We start from the raw sequence: 25,027 nt of genomic DNA, 5'->3' as shown, positions 1-25,027 counted from the left end.
ACCTATGTATTCCCTGTCGTGTTTGCCACATTCTATTAGGTAGAATCAAGTTAACAGGTCTTGACTACACTTAAGGGAAGAGAATTACACAAGTGTGTGCATTACTGAGATGTAAGGTTCATGGAGGCCACCCTACAATCTATCCTTCACATCTTCTAAATTATTGAGCTTTGAATTATTCTCTTGGTTAAACAAGAAGGCATTGAATTAGTAGTTATGTCTTACAGTATCTTCTCTCAACATTGTAGAGCCCACAGAGATGAGCAAACCTCAGTACTCTTTTGAGAAGCTTGTAGTCTCAGTTTCGTAGAAAACTTAAGATGTAAATAATTAACTCTAAAGTGAAGCTCATAAGATAAGAATCAAGAAAGAATACGATTGTTGAAATTTGAGATGGATTTCTGCTGAAGTGTTGAAGAGTTTTCATCAGGCTTATAGGATGGGTGGGGTTTGGGGTAATGAATAAAGAGGACAGCACAGTTGTAAAACTGGACCGGAAATAGCCTCAGGAAGATAGGTTTGACTCCAAATAATTTCACTAAAAAATCTGGAGAATCTTTTATTTTCTAAAGGTTAATTAATAGATATGTGCTTGGCTAAGACACATTTGTGAAGTTAAAATGATGTAATGCCAGAGAGTTAGAGCAGAATTAAGAGCTTTGCAAGCAATTTCCTGCTAGGCTAGTGTCCATTGAGAAGGCTAAATTATGTAGCAGTAACAGTACAAAATCCCTTATGAAATTTCTAAGCCTGTTTCTTACTCTGTATTCTAGGTGTTTATGGTCCTCAGATACAGAAGTTAGCGTCCTGGAAAGTGAACATAAATGAAAATGACTTCCACCTCATGTTAGTCTCAGAGTAGTGGCTTTGCTACCTTGACCAAGAAAGGAAGGAAACTGGGCTTTTTCTTAATGAGGCATCATCTACCATCTGAATGTCTTTTAGAAAATAGTGGTTGGTCCTAAGAAGCTGGGAGTTGTCAGGAAGAACAAGAATGCTGTTTTCCTGAAGTGTTTTGCCCCATGATATGGAGTGTTTTACTCCATGAGAAAGGTATAAATTATCAATATGGTAGCACTGTTGAAAACTTTTGTATTACTTTTTACTTTTAAACAATTTCAAAGTTATAGAAGATTTGCAAGTGTAATTTTTTTTATTGTACTTTAAGTTCTGGGGTACATATGCAGAATGTGCAGGTTTGTTATATAGGTATACATGTGTCATGATGGTTTGTTTGCATCCATCTCCCGGTCATCTACGTTAGGTATTTCTCCTAATGCCATCCCTCCCCTTTTCCCCACCCACTGCTATCCCTTCCCTAGCCCTCCAACCTCCAGCAGGCCCTGGTGTGTGCTGTTCCCCCTTCCTGTGTCTATGTTCTCATTGTTCAGTACCCACTTATGAGTGAGAACAAGCAGTGTTTGATTTTCTGTTCTTGCGTCAGTTTGCTGAGAATGACGGCTTCCAGCTTTATCCATGTCCTTGCAAAGGATATGAACTCATCCTTCTTTATGGCTGCATAATATTTCATAGTGTATATGTGCCACATTTTCTTTATCCAATCTGTCACTGATGGGCATTTGGGTTGATTCCAAGACTTTGCTATTGTGAACAGTGCTGCAATGAACATACGTGTGCATATGTCTTTATAATAGAATGATTCATAATCCTTATACTTTGCACCTAGATCTGGCAATTCTTGACATTTGCTATCTTTTCTTTAATAATTATTTAAACATACTAATCCCTCCCACCACACCCCTTGTCCATAGTTTTGCTCTTACTTTTTGTCTTTTGTTATCTGTGGTCAACGGCAGGCCAAAAATATTAAATGAAAAATTCCAGAAATAAACAATTTAAGTTTTAAATTGCAGAGTGTTCTGAGTGGCATGATGCAGTTCCACTCTGTGCCACCCAGAGTGTGAACCATGTCTTTGTCCAGTGTATCCGTGTTCTATATGCCACCTGCTCATTATTCACTTAGTAGCCCTTTCGGTTATCAGTTCAAAAAAGCAAAGTATATATAGGGTTTGGTATAATCCCTGGTGTAAGGCCTCCACTGAAGGGCTTGAAATGTATTCCTCACTGATAGAAGGGACAACTATATGCCATATATCAATATACAAGTGTATGTGCAATATTTTTAAACCATGTAAGAATAAGTTACCAAAATGATGATTCACTACCCTGAACACTTTTGTGTGCGTTTCTTACATCACAGGACATTCTCCTGTAGATACCTAGCAAACCCTCAAAATCAAGAAATTGCCATTAATACAATACAACCATCTAATCCACAAATTCTGTTCAAGATTTGGCAAATTTTACAAACATTCTTATTTTTAGAAATGATCCAATCCGGGACAATGCATTTAATAGAGTTGTCATATCTCTTTTAGTCTATTTGGGATGATTTCTCAGTTTTTCTTTACTTTCATGGTGTCTTTTAAGATTCCAAGCGTTTTATCCATTATTTTCCCATATTAATTTTGGTGTTAAAATGGTTGGATTCAGGTCATGTATTTTTGTCCAAAATAATCATAGAAATAAGACTGTGCTCTTGTTAAAACCTGCCCGACCCCACTCCGGATGGATTTGTTTCATTGTTAGTGCTGCTAACACTGCTGCCATTTGGTTCAGGTGTGTCTATCAGATTTCTCCTCTGTACAGTTTTTACATTTTCCTTTTGAAATTAACACATATCTTGTGAAAATATACCTTGGAACTAGCTAAATACCTTTCTTCTCATGATGTTTTCTCATCGGTTTTGGCTTGAAACAATTATTACTATGAAAGCTATCAAATGGTTATTTTTCTAATACCATAATTCCTCCTATGTTTATTATTTGGTATTCTAATATATAATATATAATATATAGTTTTATTTATTTATATTTATTTATTTTCAGACAGAGTGTCTCTTTGTCACTCAGGCTGGAGTGCAGTGTGTAATCTCGGTTCACTGAAACCTCCATTTCTCCAGGCTCAATTGATTCTTGAACCTCAGCCTCCCAAGTAGCTGGGATTACAGGTGTGTGCCACCACAGGTAGCCTTTTTTTTTTTTTTTTTTTTTTTTTTTTTGTCTTTTGGTAGAGACCGAGTCTCACCATGTTGCTCAGCAGATCTCAAACTCCTGTGCTCAAGCGATCTTCCCACCTTACCTCCCAAAGTGATAGCATTATAAGCATGAGCCACTGTACCTGGCCTGTTTAGTCATGTGTTTTTTACATCAATATGAACTCATGGATTTTCATGTCATTTAATGGTTTGTAATCTGTTTATATCATTATTTACTCTTAAACTCAAATTATCCAAATTGACTAGTGGAAGTTCTTTTAAGCTAATGTCCATGGCTTTTTGCTACTTTACTATTAGTCTGTGAATACTTCTTGCTGATTGATACAACATAATGTTCAGTTTTATCTAATACTTTTTATTGTCCCAGTGTTAAAGTCTTTTCTCCAAGGAGGTCTAGTTCATTTTAGTAAATAATATCTAAGAGTAATCTGAAGGCTAGATATACCTGTTGCCACTGGTCTTTCAATGAACAGAGCTAGAAATACTATGTGTTCATATCACATACACAAATTTTCTATATCAATTTTTATATTTACTTATATTAATGAAAATTATAAGGTTGCATCAATAATTTCAATTCAATCCCAACAATTTATGGTTCATTTTAGGTTCCCTATGTTTTATTCATAACTCCCTCCTCTGACTCTGAGAATTCTGGCTTCCAGTATCCCAATATACTGGTTTTCTTATTTGCACATTGCCTTTGTGTGTTAGTGATTCGCTGACCAACTCCTCACCAGGGAAGCCACCTCACTTAGATGGCTTCTTTCTGCAAACTGAATGCTTAAGAACACAATGTGTCAAACACCTGTCTCACTCAGCCCCAAATCCTGGTGGACCATGACCTCACTCAGCCACTTCCCTTGATGGGATCCAAATCTTGCCAGGCCGTTTTTCTTAACTACGTTTCTTACTCAGCTCCAAATCATCTAAGGCTACAACCACACTAAGCCTTCTTCCGCCGTCATCCTGGACCTCTTCAACTGCCTGCAGCAAATACTCCAGGAAAGAGGAAGAGGAAGGAGGAAGGCTGTGGCAAAATTTTTGACTTAAACATTTAGGCTTTGAATCTAGTATTACAGCATCCTCATTCCTAGATAGTTTCTAGAATACATGTTGGAAATTACCAATGGAGTCATTGATAAGCCTTCTCTTATATTAGGATGATACATCCTTACACAATTGTTAGTTGTATGGATTATTCCTAACTTCTATTAAATGTCCATCACCTTATTGAAAAAACATATTAGTTATTCAATTCTGAGAAGAGGAGGCTGTGTGTAAGAGGGTGAGATTGCACTATCTTGAGTCTTAACAACAACTTGAGTGAGTTTTTCAAAAGGTCATAGTGGTCAAGTGATTAAGGGCGTAAATGCTGCCCTTAGGCTGTTTAAATTAAAATCTCTCCTATAACAGAAAGTTATAGGTATGGATGGCTATTGATGTCAGTCAATCAAATGTGTGTTCAAATTCCAAACTGATCACTTAATAGCTGATTGTCTTAAAATAAGCCGCTGCTTTGGGAGGCCAAGTAGGGTGGATCACGAGGTCAAGAGATTGAGACCATCCTGGTCAACATGTTGAAACCTCGTCTCTACTAAAAATACAAAAATTAGCTGGGTATGGTGGCACATGCCTGTAGTCCCAGCTACCCCGAAGGCAGAGGCAGGAGAATTGCTTGAACCCAGGAGACGGAGGTTGCGGTGAGCCGAGATCGCGCCATTGCTCTCCAGCTTGGGTAACAAGAGCGAAACTCTGTCTCAAAGTAAAAAATACATACATACATACATACATACATACATACATACATACATACATACATAAATAAATAAGCCCCTGAACATTACTAAGCCAAAGGATGGGGAAAGTTCTGTTGAAGAACTGGTAGTTAAGGGGGAGCAAGTCCAGTGAAAAGAAAGAAAGAAAATGAGGATTCCATGGACAGATGCTCACCTGCTATATTTGATAGACAGTGGTGAGTTGTTAGGCTGGTGTGAATCCTTTGGGAGAGGGACTGCTTGGGAAGGACGCTGGTCACTTCTGCAGTAGAATCAGATTCTAACCTTCTCAGTGTTCCCCATCTCTGTGTGTTCTCACCAGCTGCCACACACAGCCCAGTGATAGGTGCCCCTTAGCGGGTAAAGGAGGCAAGAAAAGCATTTTAACAAATCCCTTAGAATTGGAGTATTCATGAAATTATTTAAGTGAAAATGCCCAAACATAGCTACCAAGCTATAAAACTCAGCCTTATAAACCTTCTGATTCAGTGAGTCTAAAATAACATGCTGCTAGATTCTGAGATGGAGGTGGTCTCCCCTGGGTTTAAGTCTAGTATTTGTGGGGCTTTCCAAGCAAGGTAAAGGAGTTTGATATGTTAGTATACATTAAACTGTTTCTACTACAAGAATATCCAAAGGCTTGTCTTCCTCAGAGTCACTGACATTTGAAGAAATTTCTGAGGGAGTTGTATTGAAAACACATGAGGATTTGACATTTCTGCATTGGTGACTTGTTAGCCCACTGTTTTGCTGATGGATCTGCCCTGACTTTGTCTCTATCTTCCTAAGCCAGCAAATGACGGAAGGAGAAACTTGACTTCACAAGTGACATTAGGGACATTTCAACACGTGCTTCAACATGATAAACCTTTTAAACATTATGATACATGAAATAAACGGGTCACAAAAGGATGTCCTATGTGGTTTCTCTCACATGTTGTATTTGGAATAGTCAAATTCAGACACAGAAAGTAGAATGATGGTTGCTACAGGCTGGGAGCAGGTGGATATATGGAACTTTCGTTTAATGATACAGCTTCAGCTTTGCAAGATGAAAAAGAGTTTTGGAGATAGGAGGTTGGGATGGTTTGCACAATAACATGAATGTACTTGATGACACTGCACTGTGTGCTTAAATATGGTTTATATGATATGTTTTATGTGTCTTTTACCACAGTTTAAAAAATTGAGTTATATATTTTTAAAGATGGCATCAGAATATTTATAAAATAACACATTTCCTGTTTCTTTATATGCCAAATAATGGGAGTTAAGGTCAATATGAGTAATCCCTTGGACAGCATGATATCCATAAAGAGTGTTTAGACTTCTGTTTGGCTCTAGGTTGTTTAATGACAGCGTTTGGTGGAAGTTGGGCAAGGAAAAAGAGATACAGGAAGTTGTAGAAGGCACAAAAGAGTATAATTTTAGAGTATCTTTAAGGAAAGAATGTCTTCCCTGTTTCTTGTTTCTCTTGCAAAATATTCCTGCTTAAAGTCAACTCGGTAAAATCCGCAATTGAAGTAAATCTGACTTGAATTGCTGTCTCTTGATTTTCATAATCTTTTGAGATCTCACCAAATGTTATTTTTTCCATGTGACAGTTCAAGATGGAATTCAACTTGATTTTAAGTTTTGCCTCTGCTTAGTTGAACTCATCTGTTTCTGTCTGAGCGCCCTTAGGTGGATAAATGTAAGACTGTACACTCCCTGCTACCTAATGTATACTTTGTTCAGTCTGGAGAAAGAAAAGTATAAATAAAACACAGCGTAGATGAGCAGCACTATGCTTTTTTAGTTTTTATTTGAGATGGAGTTTCACTCTGTCACCCAGGCTGGAGTGCAGTGGTGCGATCTTGGCTCACCACAACCTCCACTTCCTCGGTTCAAGTGGTTCTTTTGACTCAGCCTCCTGAGTAGCTGGGTAATTTTTTTGGTCATTTCCTTTGGTACATAAATTATAATAATATTAAATTTTACTCCCATGCCCAGCTAATTTATTTTTATTTTTATTTTGGTATTTTAATAGATACAGAGTTTCACTGTGTTAGCCAGTATGGTCTTGATCTCCTGACCTCATGATTTGCCCACCTCCCAAAGTTTCAGGATTACAGGCATGAGCCACCATGCCCGGCTAAGCAGCACTATTAATAGTGAGCTGAGACAACCTTGGTATCATGAGAAGATATTTTCTTAGAGAATATTAAGTGCCCAGTCAGAAACTTGCCTGTTTTCCTTATAGGGCAAAGACATACATGACTTATTAAACTCCCCATGTTAGTAGTTGTAATATAAAACATTTATTTTTGACATTATGCTTATTTTTAAATATATATTTATTACTCTTTAAAATACTAGTGTGTATTGAAAATCCACAAATTTATCTGACAATAAGAATTATTTCTTCTGGACTATGACCCTGGACAAATCCTTTGTAGAACCCTTTAAAAAAGAAGCTGGTTTCTATGCTTTCTTTTCATGCTGTCATTATCGAAGTGATAAATACGGAGGGGACGGTCTCCTTACATGTTGAGATAGTGATTGTAGAAGGACTTTACCCAATTCTAAAATTTTCTACATGCATTATTTTCAGAATCCAGCTTGTCTAAATGGATGAACAAAGTGACCCACATTACACTCTGTCCCTTTGCAGCAGGAATTCTTGCCCTGTACTATTTTATTCTTGCTAATGCAAAATAATTTTTGGGGAGTGAGGAGGTATGAAGAAAAGGAAAAGAGGGACACTAATTCTGTTATCCTTTGCCAACATATACACATACCCAGCTTCCTTGCGGCAAGTGGCACCAAGTGATCCAGCAGTGGCTAATGCAGCAGAAGGGAAAATTAGCTACAGATGCAGTTTTCAGTAAAGTTTGGGTTTCTTCATAGGGAAGGGGATATCTTTTCCTGAGCATCACTTTGACCTTAAGGCCACAGTCATTTCCTTTGGTATGTAAACAATGATATCAGACAATTATCAGCACTGTTTCATTTTATTATATTTCTAGTTCAGAGGAAATGATTTTTTCCCTTTTATCCAACATGTTTGGAAACGATATGAGGAAGACACACACCGGATAAAATCTGACACTCTGAAACTGTCAGACCAGAAGTGCAAAGGGAATTTATACTTAGGATGACTTGGTTGAGCTGTTGTATTAAACTTGGAACCACTTTCTTCCAGACTTCTGTTTATGTAAACTATGACAGTGCGTGTGTTTTAAGCGACAGTTTGTCAGGTTTTCTGTTGCTGGTGGCTGAAAACATTCTAATGGATAGAGATTTCAGTTTCTCTGTTTTTGATATATGTCATGTTTCCTTATTTTCTAATGCCTGATTTTTAGATTTAAAAATGTATTAATTAAAGTAAGCACGTGTCTCGAAATTTTGTAGGTAGTGTCTGAGCATGTGGATATCATTTTACTTGTAATTTAAAAACTATTAATTTGGTCTGTTTTGAATTACGATTCATTTTTTAATTTACTCTAGCAAGATGTAAAACAAAGCTTAAGGAAGTTTCCTCTCATTTTTCAAAGGATCTGGCAGAGTAAGCAAAGAAAAAAAAATTAAACCTGAAGATATAGATATAGATGTGTGTGTGATTGTGTGTGTGTGTGTGTGTGTCTCAGGACTGCTATTTGCTATTTGCTTTTCAAAAGAGATTACTACTAGGTCCTGATAAGCTTTCTGGGAGCATCTCAAATAGGATTTAAGTCACAAAAGTAAAGCTTTCCCAGAGACTTTGAAGAACCCCAAAATTATCCTCTTTCCTACTCTTCTATGTTTCTGAACATGTGGCAGTCGAGCTGGCAAGAATGCTTCCAGGAGTTGAATTGCAAGTGTTCGAGGGATAAGGAAATTACCATAAGGAGTCCAAATCCTTAAACAGTTATATGTGAATATGTAAATATGGATTTTGGAGAAACTCAATCAAGATGTGTTGTGGGATAAGTGCATGCTATTTATAATGCTTTCTGTGCACAGCTAGACTAGGCACAGCAGCTGATGCTCTCTTTCTTGACACCTGGCACTCAGGTTCTCAAACCTCAGCCATTCACATTGTAGCCCCTTTCCCTCTGTAGCCCCTTTCACCCTGGACCTTCACTGAACTTTGGCGAGATCGCATCTGCTGTCTTGATGTTTGAAACGAGAACAAGCAATGGTTCATGGAGGAAAGACATCTCGTTACCTGCTTTTCTTGGTATACCCATTTACCACATACTACCTAGCTTTTTGAAAAAAAATGCATATCAATTGAATTGATAAGATGCTTTCTCAAAAAAATTGAGGCTTTTCTTAATGTGACTTTGTCCTTAAAACATGTAATTTACTCAGGTTCATTGACTTATGTTTGTGTGAGAGTGAAAGAAAGAGAGACAGATATTTTTATAATTAAGAAAATATTATAACCATCATGCCAATTAAGAGGACACAGAGACTTTACTGTGGCAGATGCTTTATTTAATAAATAGTGTTGAGAAAAATGATGGTGAAAATGAGAAAAAGAAAGCTTTCCCAACCTTATGGTAGATTTCTATCAGAACCAATAAAGTCAGTAGCTCACTGATTATCCAATTGCTTTTTTATTAATTTTTTCCTCTTGCCCTCAGATTGTCTCTCTCTCTCTCCATTATTATTTTAGGACTTTTCTAAATACCCATCATTTTTTAATCCCTATGCTAGTTGGCCTAAGGAAAGTCCAGTTTATATTTAAATGGGAGAAAAAAAGGTAGTATCTGACATCAGAAGCTTGAATTTTAACTCAGTAGAAGAAAGACACTTGAAAATAATTTTGTTTTTAATAAGAACTTATGGCTGGGAGCAGTGGCTCACACCTGCAATTCCAGCACTTTGGGAGGCCGAGGTGGGTGGATCACCTGAGGTCAAGAGTTTGAGACCAGCCTGGCCAAAATGGTGAAACCCCATCTCCATTAAAAATACAAAGAAAGTAGCTGAGCATGGTGTGCCAGCAATTACAGCTACTCAGGAGGCTGAGGCAGGAGATCACTTGAGCCCAGGAGGCAGAGATTGCGGTGAGCCAAGTTCGCCCCATTGTACTCCAGCCTGGGTGACAGAGCAAGACTCCATCTCAAAACAAACAATATATGTTAGTCTGTTTGTGCTTCTATAACAGGATACAGAAGTTCTCTGTTATTCAAGTTTTGCTCTCTGTGGTTTCCATTACTCTTGGTTAACCACGGTCTGAAAATAGGTGTGTACATTACAGTAAGATATTTTGCAAGAGAGAGTGAGAGAGAGAGAAAGAGAGAGAGAGAGGAAAGAGAGAGAGACTGAGAGAACAAGCACTTTCATATAACTTTTATCACAGTATATTGTTAGAGTTGTTCTATTTTATTATTACTTATTGTTACTGACATCTTACTATGCCTAATTCATAAATTAAACTTCATAGAATGTATGTATAGGAAAAATATACTGTTAATACACAAAATGTTCAGTGCTATTAAGGCTTCAAGCATGCACTGGGGGTCTTGGAATACATCCCACAAGGGTAAGAAGAAACTACTGTACCTGAGACTGAGTAATTTATAATGAACAGAAATTTATCTGTTCATGGTTCTGGAGTCTGAGAACACCAAGATCAACACACTGGTGTCTGGCAAAGGCTTTCTTACAGCATCATCATGTAGCAGAAGGCAGAGGGACTAAGGAGAAAACTAGGGCTTATCTCATCCTTTTATAATGACATTAATTCATTATTGAGGGCAAAGCCCTCAAGACCAAACACCTCCCATTAGGTCCCAATTCCCAGCAATATTGCAATGGGGACTAAGTTTCAACATGAGTTTTGCAGGAGACAAAAACATTAAAATCATATCAGAATATAGCACAGAACATTTAGAGAAATAAGAAAACATTGACTAGACTGCTAAGTGGGAACTCAGCTACTATTACAATTTTATTGCAATCTTGTATTCATTCCAACAGTTTTTTTAGTTATAACCATAGTTTAATATATGTCTGTGCCTCTAGTGGGCACATGCCATTATTTTTGTCTAATCTGGGTTTAAACATTTCTATGAAATGAGTCTTACTGTGCCTAATTTATAAATTCATAAATTATAATTCACAAATTAGGCAAAGTTAGACTCCTTCTCTTGTAAGGAGAATTCCTGATAAGAAAATCCCCTGTATTACATAATTTGGCAATGCCAGGTCATCCTTTATCGTTTGCAAGCAGGGTGCTACCCATGCGCTATTAGATACATGAGCCTCAAATGTGAAATGGAAGCTGGTAATGTGAACATACAGGGTCTGCCGCAGATCCAGCCTGGTGAGAGTAGCAGTGGTGGTAGCAGTTTCTTTATTGGGGTTTCCAAAGCTGCAGTTACCATAATAATCTCAGGGCGGCACCAGGCTTTGTTGTCAGTGCCACCAGCAGCACGAGTTGTGTTTGTCTCAGAGGCTCACTAGCGGTATTTTCTAGTATTGTGGTGTGTTATAGAGCACATTTTTTTGGGGGGGGGGGGCTATCTTATCTCAAATCCTACATCTGCAGCTCTCATTGTGTTTCTCCATGTAATTCTTTTACTTGTCCAATGTTGTTGTTTTATGAATTTCTTGTTAAAATTATTGGTTGTTGACTTCTGGCTCTTGTACCCAAAAACTCAGGCTGTTAAAGCATTCTACTCTTTGATAAAAGAGAAGATATCATCACCCAATTTTAGGCTGCTATGTAGTATTTAGCCATATTTTAAAATAACTGAATGTTTGAGTGTATTTAGCTTAATAGATTAAATACATTTCTTACTGTCCAGGAAGCAGGTCTTTTATTAAAAACCCTAATGTGGATATTGGTGTATATGTGTGTTGTTTTCCTTTTTTTGATTTTTCTTGGATGATCCCAGAGATGTGTTTACTGAGTCAAATGTTCTAGAGACCTGTTTTTGTATTTCACATGCTGTCAAAGAGTTTTCATGGATGACAGCTTTTAATTTTAATGCAAATAGGGCTCATTACATTATTATTTACACAAAATACTATATTCAATTTATGAATATAGTAAATTGAATACTATATTCAATTTACTCTATATTTACATAGACAGATGTTATAATGTATATAGATATGTATATGTATATTGAGTGATATTCTATGTCAGTAATAAAGTACACACACACACACACACACACACACACACACACAAAGAGAGAGATTAAGAAAGAATTTAAAGAATCTGACTGCTCTAGTTTATACTCGGAATATGAGGAAGAATGACATGTCTACACATTTGTTAACTGGTTGAGATTTTCTGTTCATGAAATAAGAAATTCTATTACAAATACCAAAGGAAGAAATGAGTTGCTGAGGCATGTGGCATTTTCAGCATCCTGGATTTTTTTAAACATGGTCTGCACAACAGATTAAAGGGGATGTAGTGAGATGGGGGTTTAAAAAAATAAAGGAAGCTGAAGCACTATTCAGAATAACAAAGATATGGAATCAACCCAAATGTCTACCAACGATAGACTGGATAAAGAAAATATGGTACATATATGCCATGGGGTACTGTGCAATCATATAAAGGAAGGTGATAATGTCCTTTATGGGGACATGGATGAAGCTGGAAGTCATTATCCTCAGAAACTAATGCAGGAACAGAAAACCAAATGCCTCATGTTCTCATTTATAAGTGGGAGCTGAACAATGAGAACACATGGACACAGGGAGGGAAACAACGAATGACGGGGCATGTTGCAGGTGTGGGGAGGAAGAGCCCCAGGAAAAACAGCTAAAGCAGCTTGACTTAATACTTAAGTGATGGGTTGATAGGTGCAGCAGGCTACCAAGATGCATGCTTACCTATGTAGCAAACCTGCATATCCTGCACATGTAAGAAAAAAAGAAGAAGCTGAAATAAATAGGCTTTGAATTATTTTCAGTCTGGAGAATCCAATAGTATTAGTTGGGGGAAGGCGAGGCTGAGACATGGATTGTCTGAAGTGCTAAATTCAGAGTGGAAAATCTTCAAGGTGACCCTTTCCTTCTTTTACATGTTGCCTCATGTCCCAGTTTTCTCTCCTTTAACTATTTTACTGCTTCCTAGAACGTGTCATCTTGATAACATTTCTCCAATGGTCACTTTTTGATTAGCTTTTTAGAGCTCAGCCAAGTTATAACTGGGCATTTGCTTTCCTTCATCTCTAGGGCCTGAAGATCTTGCATTCTTGCTTCAAACAGCAGAATTTCTGTCAGTAAGTTGCCTTTTGAAAACAGGTAGCAGTAAGTGGAGATAAGCATAGGGGTGTGGCGCATAAGAGCATTGGTCAGATAAAAGGCTGCTGGATCTCCTTGATAGCTGGGCCAATTTCCCAGTTTCCTTTACTTACATGCAATGAAAACACGATTTAAAGGCACATGCGGTGCATGAAACATAAAAGCATGTGATTGTTTTGTTTGGCATTTCTAAATATGAAATGCTTTATTTGATTTGCTTTTATTTCAAACTTTTTTGAATTGATTAGCATGAATCAGAGCACAAGGGCACTCAGCCTATCTTCATGTTCCCACGAGGCTCTATCACTCTGCTGAGAAGCCAAAGCAGAGAAGAGTGACAGAAATCATTGCAGAAGATTCCTGGTAAATTCTGCATCTGCATGTGTGTAAGCATTTTCTCCACATTATCAATGCTAGAGTTGGGAGACAAAGTCCTTTTTGGTTCTCACAGAAAAATCATTTTTATTTTTATTGAAAAAATGGTGGATACACTAAAAGTCAAGACATGATCACTATGCAATATATGCATATAACAAAGTTGCACTTGTGCCCGTTAATTTTATACAGAGACAAATTTGGTTGATCAAAATCTTTTTGGACTACAATGGCTAAAAATACTGAAATTGACAAACCTGTCTTTTGAACTTTAAGTCGATGTGCTTAAGTAATTCAAAAGGAATATAAAACAGCCTGGGAAATCAGCCTCAGAGGAGTATGTGGATCTCATCCTGGTTCGGTCCCTGAGTTGCTGAGTCACTAGACACATGGCTTTCTATTTATGGGCACCAGTTTCCTCAACTATCAAATGAAAGGTACAGACTGTCAATTGCCAATACCATTGTCCACTCTAAAATTTTATGAGGTGGTCATCTTTCATGCCTTAAAAATCACTAAGAAGGGTTTAGTAGCTCCTGCTATTCAGGAGGCTGAGGCAGGAGGATCTTTTGGGCCCAGAGGTTCAAGTCCAGCCTGGGCAACATAGCAAGACCCATTTCTAAATAATAATAATAATAATGATGGTGATGATGTCACTAAGCAATGTACTGCCATGGTTTCCCCATTAAGTAACTGCTTAAACTTGTGGAATCAGAATACATTTGTGTTGGTTCGATGCAGATTAGTTTATGGAATTCAAAATAGAGTGTCCATAACATTTCTAGTCATACCTTGTCTATGCGTCTTCACATTTATCAATTACTTTGTTATCAGTTGATGATCATACTTAACTCGTTTCTGGCTACATAATTAAACTCTATACTGTGCAGTCATGTGGGCTTTAGAATGCTATGACATGGATTGGAATCCTGGCTTGCTTACTTCCTTGTCAAGGGAAGCGCCATACTTATTTCAGCTCTCGGACATTGGTTTTCTCAGCTATAAAACCGGCAAAAAATGTATAGCTACTTAAAGAGGTAGTCAAGAAAATAAGAAAATCATATGAAATACTGTGTATAGTACAATAATGAATAGTCAACAAATAGCAACAAATATAACTTCCATTTTACCCATCCATATTGATTATTAATTTTACTTAACAAATGGCTAGTATCTGAAATTGATATAGTTAATTCAGCTTTTTAAAAAAAATAATGTTAGCATCATATATCTTTCTCTATACATTTAATGACCTGAGGTTTTATATTTAAGGTTTTTTTTTTCTTTTCAAAAAGTTCAATCTGACAAAGTCTGCCTTCCAATTAGTATGTTTAGATTATTTACATTTAAACTGATTACTGATATACTGGTTTAAAATTGACCATCTGCTAACTGTTTTCTATGTCTGCATTTGTTTTCTCTCTCTCTCTCTCTCTCTCTCTCTCTCTCTCTCTCTTCATCCCTCTTTTTATGCCTTAACTTTAAAAAACCAAATCCATTTTAAATTCAGATTTCTTAGTTTTCTATCCTTTTGTGTTCCAGAATCCCATCCAGGATGCCACATTACAGCTTGCTTTTATGTCTGTTTATGCGTCTCTTTGCTGTGAGAGTTGCTAAAACTTTTCTTGTTTCTGGTGATTTTGATAGTTTTGAAGAGTACTGGTCAGAGATTTTGTAGAATGTTCCTCAGTTTGGATTTGTGTGAAATTTCTCTCATGCTTAGACTATAGCTACATGTTTTGAGAAAACATATCTCAGAGATAAGGTACCATATTAATCACATTGTATAAAGAGTACACACTGTTAACCTGACTTACCGCTATTCCTGTTAACCTTGGTCATCTGGCTGAGGTGGTGTTCATCAGGTTTCTGTATTATACAGTTACTCCTCCCCCACTCACTCCAATTTTCATACTGTGCTTTGGAAAATAAGTCACTATCCACAGCCCACAATTAAGGAGCAGGGTATTATACCCTACTTCCTTGAGCATAAAGTATCTATGTATCTATAATTTAGAATTCTTGTGCATGGGAGAGTTGTCTCTTCCCCTTCATTTAAAAAAATAATTTATTCTGTTATGGACTTGGTTTTAATTGCTGATGAATATTCCATTTTATGGATGTACTGCTGTTTGTTTCTTTATTCATTAACCTATTGAAGGACATTTTGGTTGATGCTAATTAATGGCAATCATGAATAAAGAGGCTATAAACATTCATGTGCAGATTTTGTGTGGACATAAAGTTGAAAGTTAGTTAAGTAATTACCTAGAAGCATGATTGCTGGTTTTATAAGAAACTTCCAATCTGTCTTTCCAAGTGGCAGTACTGTTTCATAGTCTTACCAGCAATATAATAGAATTTCTGTTCTGTATCCTCATGAACATTTTTTTTGTTTCTTCATTATATTGTCATTTTACTGCATGTGCATTAAAAAAAATTCAATTTTGTTTTTATATTGGCTTAACATTTATTTTAGACTTTCTTTTTGTTAATGATGTTTACTTAAAAATAATCTAAGTTTGTCTTCACGTAACACTAGATTTTTTCATATGCAGTGAAGATATGCTACAACAGTATGTTCCCAATGCCGTCTTCCTCTGCCAGAGGCATTGCTAGCCTTTCTTTCATTTTACATATACTTTAAACATTTCATATAAACTTTATATTTAAACACTTTATATAAACTTTAGTGGTGTAACTTGTGGCTTTACCATTTATCTTTTAGATAAATAAAGAATATAATACATGAAAGATTATATTTATTTTCATCCATTGATTTTCGAATGATCTTAGTGTTTGATAGTTATGATTTTTCTACTAACTGAAAAACTTAAAAAAAAAAAAAACATTCTTATAGGACCACTAGCAATTAGTTTCCTCAGTTTTTGTTAGTTTGGGAAAGTACATTTTTCTTCACTGTTGAAGACACATTTTACTAGATCTAGAACTTTGGCTTAGAATTCTGTTTCTACTTTAGTTGTTTTTTGTTTCTCTTAGCACATCAAAAGTTTAACTCTGCTGGCTTTTCGTTTGCATGTTATCTGCTGAAAACTCAGCTGTAATTGTTGTCCATGTTTCTCTGTAGGTAAAGTGTTCCTTTATCACCTTTAAGATTATTTCTGGTTATCTTTTGATTTCTATAATTTCTATATAAAATGCCTATGTATGTTGTTGTTGTTTTCCCTTGTTTTGTCTTTGTATTCCTCTTTCTCAGCATTTTTGAGATGATTCAAGAAATCCTGAATTCATGATTAGTCTGTAACTAATTTTAGAAAACGTTCATCCATTGTTACTTCAAGTACTTCTTTTGCTCTATCTCCCTTTTCTCTTCTCTCAATTATATGCATGTTACACTGTGTTATAATGTTCTGCAGTTTTGGGATATTTTGCTCTTTTTTGTTATCTTTTTCTCTATTTGTCTTTAAGTTTGGATAATTTCTGTTGACATATTTAGACTTACTGATTTGTTCCTCAGTTGTGATGAGTCTACTGATGATCCATGTAAGGTAGACATCATTTCTGTTAAGGTGCTTTAGATTTCAAGTATTTCCTTGTGATGTTTTTTTTTTTTATATTGGCCATCTCTCTGCTCATGTAATACATCTGGTCCTGCATGTCATATACCTTTTCCATTAAAGCCTTGAAAATATTAAACATACTTGCTTTAAATCTCTGATACTTTCAGTTTGTGCTATATATGTCCTTAATTCTGATTACTGATCCTTTACTTCAGACTATTCTTGCCTTTTTGTTTGGCTTGTAATTTTGTTGTTGAAAGTCAGGCATGATTTACAGCACAGTATATACTGAGGCAAATTGGCATTCATCAATGTGAGAATTTACATTTACAGAGCTAAGTATTGGGCTATGTATAATATTTTTTAATATTATACATACGTAAATGTACAATATGTAAATTACAATGTATAATGTGCAAATATGTAAATTAGCTACAGGGACTAAAAGCTTAAAATGATGCTGTTGACCTTGTCTTCTCTTACTTCTTGGCTTGGGGTCATCTCTTTTTGCTTCTTCTTAGGAATATTGTTTCTCTTGCAGTTTTCCCAGTTATATCCACATTTATTTTTACTGGAGCCTTATTAGGATGGATTTAGAGGATGGAGGAAGTAGTGAAGATTTTCTTTTGATTACTTTCCAGTATTGGGAGTGCACCTTAAATCTGCATATTGGAGGCATGACCTTTACTCTATTTCTGTCCCCTGTCCCTTCTCCAGGGAGAAAAAAAAAGCTTTTCCCCTCTGTGCTCCCTAATTTCTTCCTATTTTCTGCAAGTATCCTCCAGTGTCCCCAGCTGGTGTCCTTCAAGCCCTCTAGCCTACAAATGACAATTTTTTTATGTTTATATGTAAATCTCAGAGGTTAAAATAGGGCTAGTCCAAAGCAGAGCAAAATTTCTTCCTTTTAGCCAGATGAGAGTTCATTGCTGCCATCTAGATATGTTCTTCTTGAGATGAAGTGTTCCAGAGAAAGAAAGTTCTGTGCAGATTGCACAGCAGTTACCTTCCCCTCCTTTTCTTCTGCTATGGTCAAGTGAGGAGCTGTCTTCAGGTTTACTCAGTTTTCCCTGTGTGAGGGTGGTAGAGTCCTTGGAGGAGAAGCCTGTAGAAATGGAGGGACCCTCCAATGACTGCAACTGCCAGTAGCTTGTTCTCATGGCAGCCCACACTTGGCCACCAGTAATCTGTTGGTATTTCTAGTTTTATGCTTCTACAGCACCTTCTGAATACTGCTCCAGCTAAGTACCTCTCAGGTCCTGTGCTTTCCTGTGCTACTCCCAGATTTTGGGATAGTAGTTTACCCTGAAACCTCACTTGTCTGGTGGGACAAATAAAAGTGTTTGCTTTTGCATGTTTCAAACTTTTCTTGTTGTAAGGCTGGAATGCTTACTCCAAGCTCTTTACATATGAGTTGACCCCAAAGTCCCTCACCAAGCTTTCTAGTACCTTCCTTTTTAATACCAAAGTAGGAGGACATTTAGAATTTATTTAAATACAAGTTATCTTGGGATCCAGATTTCTGTCAACTGAGGAAGCAAACTATAAAAGCCCTTCTTAAAGCATTTTGAGTAACACATTGAAGTGAAGATGTCTGCTTAATGACCCTAAATTTATTTGTTAGATTACTTCAACCTTGATCCAGGATTTTAAGAATACGCTTTAACATGTATTTTCTATATAATGTTTAAAAATAATCCAGTGCATTTAGTGCATATTGCACTTTGCTGGGGGTTATACTTTGTTCCTTACCCTCATGGTCTACTGAGACTTGAGTCTTATAATAGGTTTTAAGGCAATAAGAAGTAGCATGCATCTATAATGGAAAGAACCATTATATCCTTGTAACATATCTGCCTCATAGGAGGCCTATACAGCTTTTTCAGGCAATGAACAGGCTGTGCTACTCAGGCAGAGAAAGAAGGACTGTTCCTAATGTCACGGTAGGATAAACAGAATTTACAAGTCAGATTCTCCTGCTTTATTCAAATTTTCCCATATACTCACAACCTAAATTCTCTCCAATTAATGCCTAAATTTTGAACTAATTAAAATTTTTAATTTGTGTGGTATAATAATTGAGCCATTTTTGTTATTTGACTTTGAACTTTGTTTTCAGAAATCTCAATCCTGCAGCTACATGTAATAAGGTTTTATTTTAGGTAAATCGTAGAAACTTCTGAGTCTCTTAAGCAGTTTTCAAACAGGGAATTTAAAGCTCTGAGCTCGCAATTTTATCTAAAGGTTTCCATTGAATTCAAAAACAATAAACCAACTATATTATATTCCTTATTTCCACAAAATATTCTATGGTAGCAAACATTTCTGTAGGTATTTGATCACAAGTGTCCACTGCATGTTATATACTAATGCTGTTTAATTTCCTGCTGGAAACAGATTAAATTAAAGTATTTAACCTAATCATATCAGATAACCATTTCCAGATAACACATACTAAATTCTGAGAACTCATCCATAAATTGTTTTCTTCTGGTAATACTTCTAGTAAATTCTGTATCAGTCAGGCTTCAACTAGAAAGAGAACTGCTGGGAATTATGTAATATAATGTATTAATTATAATAATTTGATCACATACAATTATGGGATCTAATCAGACAGCCTTGGTTTGTCTGTTCCTTCTACCTTTATGAACCTAAAGACACAAGACAAGTTGTCAAGATTGATGGCTCTGTTTGAAGTTGGGATGAACAGGTATAATGGAATCCTTTAAGAAAAGAACTGGAACCTCCACTTCTCTCCCCCTCTCTCCCCCCCACTCCTTCCTCTCCTCTCCTCCCTCTTTCCTTCTTCTCTCCCTCCTCTCCCCCTCCCTCCCCTCCCCTCCCCTCCCCTCCCCTCCCCTCCCCTCCCCTTCCATCCCCTCCCCTCCCCTTCCCTCCCCTCTCCTCTCCTCCCTTTCTCTCTCTCTCTCTCTCTTTCTCTCAAACATGTGTTTCCCTGTTATCATCTTTTTTGTTGTTTGTTTAACTTTAGATTCTGGGATACATGTGCAGATCATGCAGGGTTGTTGCATAGGTACATATATGGCAAGGCGTTTTGCTGCCTCCATGCCCCCATCATCTATATCTGACATTTCTCTCCACATTATTCCTCTCCACCCTCCCCATGCCCTGCTATCCCTCCCCTAGCCACCCCCACCCCATGTCCATGTGTTCTCATTGTTCAACACCCGCCTATGAGTGAGAACATGCAGTGTCTGGTTTTCTGTTCTTGTGTCAGTTTGCTGAGAATGTTGGTTTCCAGATTCATTCATATCCCCACAAAGAACATTAACTCATTGCATTTTATGGCTACATAGTATTCCATGGTATATATGTGCCACATTTTCTTTGTCCAGTCTAACATTGATGGGCATTTGGGTTGGTTCCAGGTCTTTGCTATTGTAAACAGTGCCATGATGTACATACATGTGCATGTGTCTTTATAATAGAACAATTTATAATCCTTTGGGTATATACCCAGTAATGCTTCCAACCTACCTGCTGAAGATGACTTCCAAAAGGAGCTAGAGATCTATCTTCTCACAGAAGTGCCCAATTATCTGGCCTAGGATTTCGAGATGAAGAGAAAGAGATTCCATGAAGTTAGAACAATTGGCATGTCTGCTATCCATGGTAACAAGATGAACCAAAAAAGTCTAAACAATTATGTAGTCTAAACGCCTGACCCACACTGGCGTTTTTAGAGTACGCATGACTACTGCTTTCTTTTTATTGTCCGATCTTGCCCAGATTTCTTTTGTGATATGATGAACCAGGAGCATGCAGAGACCAAAATTCTGGGAAATATGGTTTAATTTAGTCAGTTTGACACGTTACAAAGCTACCACACCATTTCAATCACTCAAAAAACCATACTGAGGAACCCTAAAATTGTGTTAGCTACTGCATGGAAATAGCTAAAAAATGCCAATATTAAGTTTCTATTTGTTTTATTTTTTTTTCCCTACTGAGTTAATGTCAGCAAGAGGTGCAGATAAACATAGTTTGATATTCCCTATCTCTCTACTCTTGGTGATTTCCCAAGGATAATTTGTTCTAAGGAGTGTCCCCTTGCTGACATATTTGGAGACAAAGAAAGCTTTTCCATTGGTTCTTTGGCTTTTTATTCATTGGGACAAAGCTTCCCATTCAGATCCAACTTGTGATTGATCTGCATGGAAGTCATATATTAAGTCACTCAACTAATATTTATTGAGCACCTACTATGTCATAGATACTGAGAAATGTTTTTACACGTAGTGGGTTTTTGCCTAACAAAGATGGGTGACTGTCTGAATCTTCAGACCTCTGAGCATTCTTTAAGGGTGTGAGCTGGAAGTTGGGAGTGAGAAAGTATCAGGGACACCCAGACAACCTAGCCCAGCAATGATCCCCACTAACAAGACTGTCCCGGGGCCTGCTCCAGAAACATGCCCATTCAATGAGGTAGGCAAGGGTCAAATTGTGGAGGAGTCAGAACCCATTTTCTCAAAGCTGTAAGCTGTGTGTCCGAGGGGATCCTGGCCTTCCACATTTTAAATATGAGATTTCTTTCTTCCCTTCGTTTAGATTCTAACTGTCTCTGCAAGGTTACAATTGCATTTCATTTCTAGTTCCTCTACTCTTTATTCTCCTGTAAAGAATGCTCCAAAACATGCATTAACATTTTTATAAAGTACTTGCTTTATTATACCCATATATTCTTTTTCTGTGTGTCAAACACAAGCAATGGATGTGAAGATTTTTATATGGACATTATATCAGGGATATAGCTTATTAATTAGACAGCCTATAAATGAACAGAAGATCGTGTTAGCTGAAGTGAAGGGAGGTGGGCTGGGAGGGGACATTCTTCTTTGTTGTTTTCAGAGCATTAATCTGGAAGTTGTTGATTTACAAGTTACTCTCGGGGGTCATCTTCCTCTTGAGCAGGAAAGCAGAGGCTCAGCCCATTGCTACACTAAATAAATTAATAAAATTATCCTCACAACTTAATTGTGATAAAAGTAAAGTCACAGGCAAGTGGAGTGAGTTGCATATTTCCAGGGAAAACAGCAAAGGCCTAGCTATCTAGCAGGTCCAGCAGTTCTAAATTCCAGATGCATATCAGAATTATCTAGGAAGCTTTTTAAGAGATGCTGATGTCTGGGGCCCTACCTTTTTAATAGTTTCTAGTATTTCAGAGTGTTTGACTGTGAGATGATTACTGGGATGTAGTATTTTTTAAAGGTCCCAGCTGATTTTTTTCTTATTTTCCCAAAAAGTTCAAAAGCCACCGGTTGGTAGTTTCCAAAGGACTTGATAATGGTGCAGCGTGCTTTCAGAGCACTGCTGGACCAAATTGAATCTTCTCAATCCTGATTTTGTCAGATAAATACCAGGCTACTTGCATATAGCTGGTCAGAGAGTACAAGGGAGCCTTGACTCTGAGGAGAAGGACTGAGCACAGAAATGAAACTGCAGTGGTGAAGCTGCCTGGTTAAAGGATCCAACTGGCAATTGGGAACATGTGCAAGTTTGGCTGGAATGGCAATTGCTAAGTAGGTAGACAGACTGTTGGTCATTTGGACTCATTGTGAAATCCCCCATGATACCATCCTCAGTATCTGGCTGTGGGGAGGGCTGTGCATTCACAATGTGATTATGAAGTCTCTTGTCAATCAATAATCCATCAAGATTTATTGAGGACTTTTAGGCTTTTGTTTCCACAATAGGTGCAGTGGCAGATAGAGAGTTCCTATGCACAAAGGAATTCTGATTTAATTTGGGAAACAAATTAGATTTACAAATTATTACGTTGTGAGAAATAATTTGTGTTTGAGGCCAGAAAGCGTAAAATAAGATACAACTTATTTTACCTACACAATACTTTTAAAAAATGTTCACACTAGCTGGCAGTATTAAAAAATCAACGGTTTCACATGAAAAATCTATATTCCTAACAGGAAAAACAAGCAAAAATATCAGTAGCTCTGTCCAAGCTCGGACCATATGCACTCACAGCAATGTTCGATTCTTTTGAGCAGAAACAAATTTTGTTCATTCCGACACACACTCCAACCCCTGCCCCACCCATTGTATTAGATCAGGAATGCTTTATCTGTTTAGATTTCCTGTATGGTTCGCTGAAGGCATCTGAGTTTACAGCTCTTGTGTTCAGCAAAAATTGTCACTAATTTATTGACAAACAATTTAGGATTCTACGGAAAGTATAGCCAGGCAGGGATGGAGCCACCAGAAAAGCTTCATGAAGAAAGTGGTGCTTGAGCTGTCCCAGAGTCAGGAATTACCTAAGGTTCGGGAGGCATAGAAGGAATTCAGGTACAGAGACTGAGAGGAGAAGAAGCAAGAGGCAAATGCGAAATAAATACTGCCTGGGTTGAAGCCCTAAAACAAGAAAATGAGGACAAAATCTCTATAACAGGGTTGGGAAAAGACTATATGAAAAGTTTATTTTAAAAGTCCTACAAATAAAAAGCAAAACAACATATAATGAGCTAGTAGAAAAATAAGTCAAAGTTATTCACGTGTTATTCAAAGAGGATGAAACACAAATGGCTAAGAAGTATAACAAAATATTTGGAAATGAAACGCAAAAGCAAAAATGCATACCTATGGTAATATACACATATAAAGATGTAAGACTTTCAATTCAAGGGATTGACAAGGACACGGGAAAAATAGAGGATTTCATATCCTGCTTAAAGTTGTATAAGTCACACAACACTCATTGAGGGCAGTTAGATAGTGTCTGATACGGTTGAATATTTGAAAATGTACTTTGGACCCAGCCATTGTTTAGAATCCAAAAAAAATTGAGAATTTCTTAGAGGTTACTTTAATATAAATACAAGGAAACATATATAGCATGTTCAATGTAGCACTGTGTGTAAAACTGAAATACCAAACCAAAACAAAAATAAAACAGAATTAAATGAAATGTTCTTTAGTAGGAAAAATAGTTAAATAAATGGTACATACTCACACAACGGAAGCTCTACAGCAATGCTAATGGAGCAATTAAAGCTACGTATCACTTAACTAAATCCCAAACCAGATGTTTGAAGAAAAAAAAAGTTGCAATATAGCATATATAATATGAAAATATTTATAGCAATTGTTAAAAGCAGATGCAAATTGAACAAACATAATCTGTGAGGGTAGTGAAGAGCTGGCCTGTTGGACTAGCGAAAGTTTGTGTAGGTGGTGATAAAGGTGGCCTGAACTGGTCCAGGGAAATGAGAAACCTCTACATTCAGGGAATGTAAATCTTGGTATTTTTGTTATCTGATCAGACAGCCTTTACTCCTCTGTGTGTGTGTGTGTGTGTGTGTGTGTGTGTGTGTGTGTGTGTGTTAAGCTGTTACCTGTAGGGGTTGGGTGCAGGGGATAACATTGTAGATTCATATGAAAGATGCTGCTTGGAAATATATTACCTGAAAGAAGATGGGAGACTCTTTCGGGAAAACCAGCTCTGAGAGATAGAGAGAAGGAAAAAATAGACATGTTGCATTTATTATTCTGCTGCTGTTGTTGTGATTAGAAAAACTGAGAATCTCTCCGCTAATTCACTCAGCAAGCATTAGCTTCTGCCTGGGTATCTTCAGTTGCCTCCTAATTGCTCAGCTCTTTCAGGCTTCACCCATGTTATGCCTCCTGCACCCCATATGAATCAGTCTTCTAAAAGCACAACTCTGTCAATTACCCCCAGGTCTTTATTACCTTCTGCTTAAACCTAGGACTCTGCAGCACTCTCTCAGACTCTACGTTATCTTTCTGTTCTCACTCCCCAATTCACTATCTTAACAGATCCTTAATGAGAACTGTCTTTGTGCAGGTGCCTTGGTGGGCACCGGCAATCAGAGGTGTCCAAGATTAACAAGACGCCTGTTGTGACAGACCTTGTAGGCCAATGAGGGAGACACACAACTGAACAATGGACCAGCATTTTCAATCGTTGAAACTGGCATAAGTGCTACAAATTCAACAAAGCCAATGTGTGACAGTGAGCTACTGGGAACGTTAGATAATCAGGG

The sequence above is a fragment of the Callithrix jacchus genome, chromosome 12, assembly GCF_049354715.1.
Source record: "Callithrix jacchus isolate 240 chromosome 12, calJac240_pri, whole genome shotgun sequence".
NCBI lineage: Eukaryota > Metazoa > Chordata > Mammalia > Primates > Cebidae > Callithrix > Callithrix jacchus.
Note: the sequence above shows the minus strand (reverse complement) of the source record.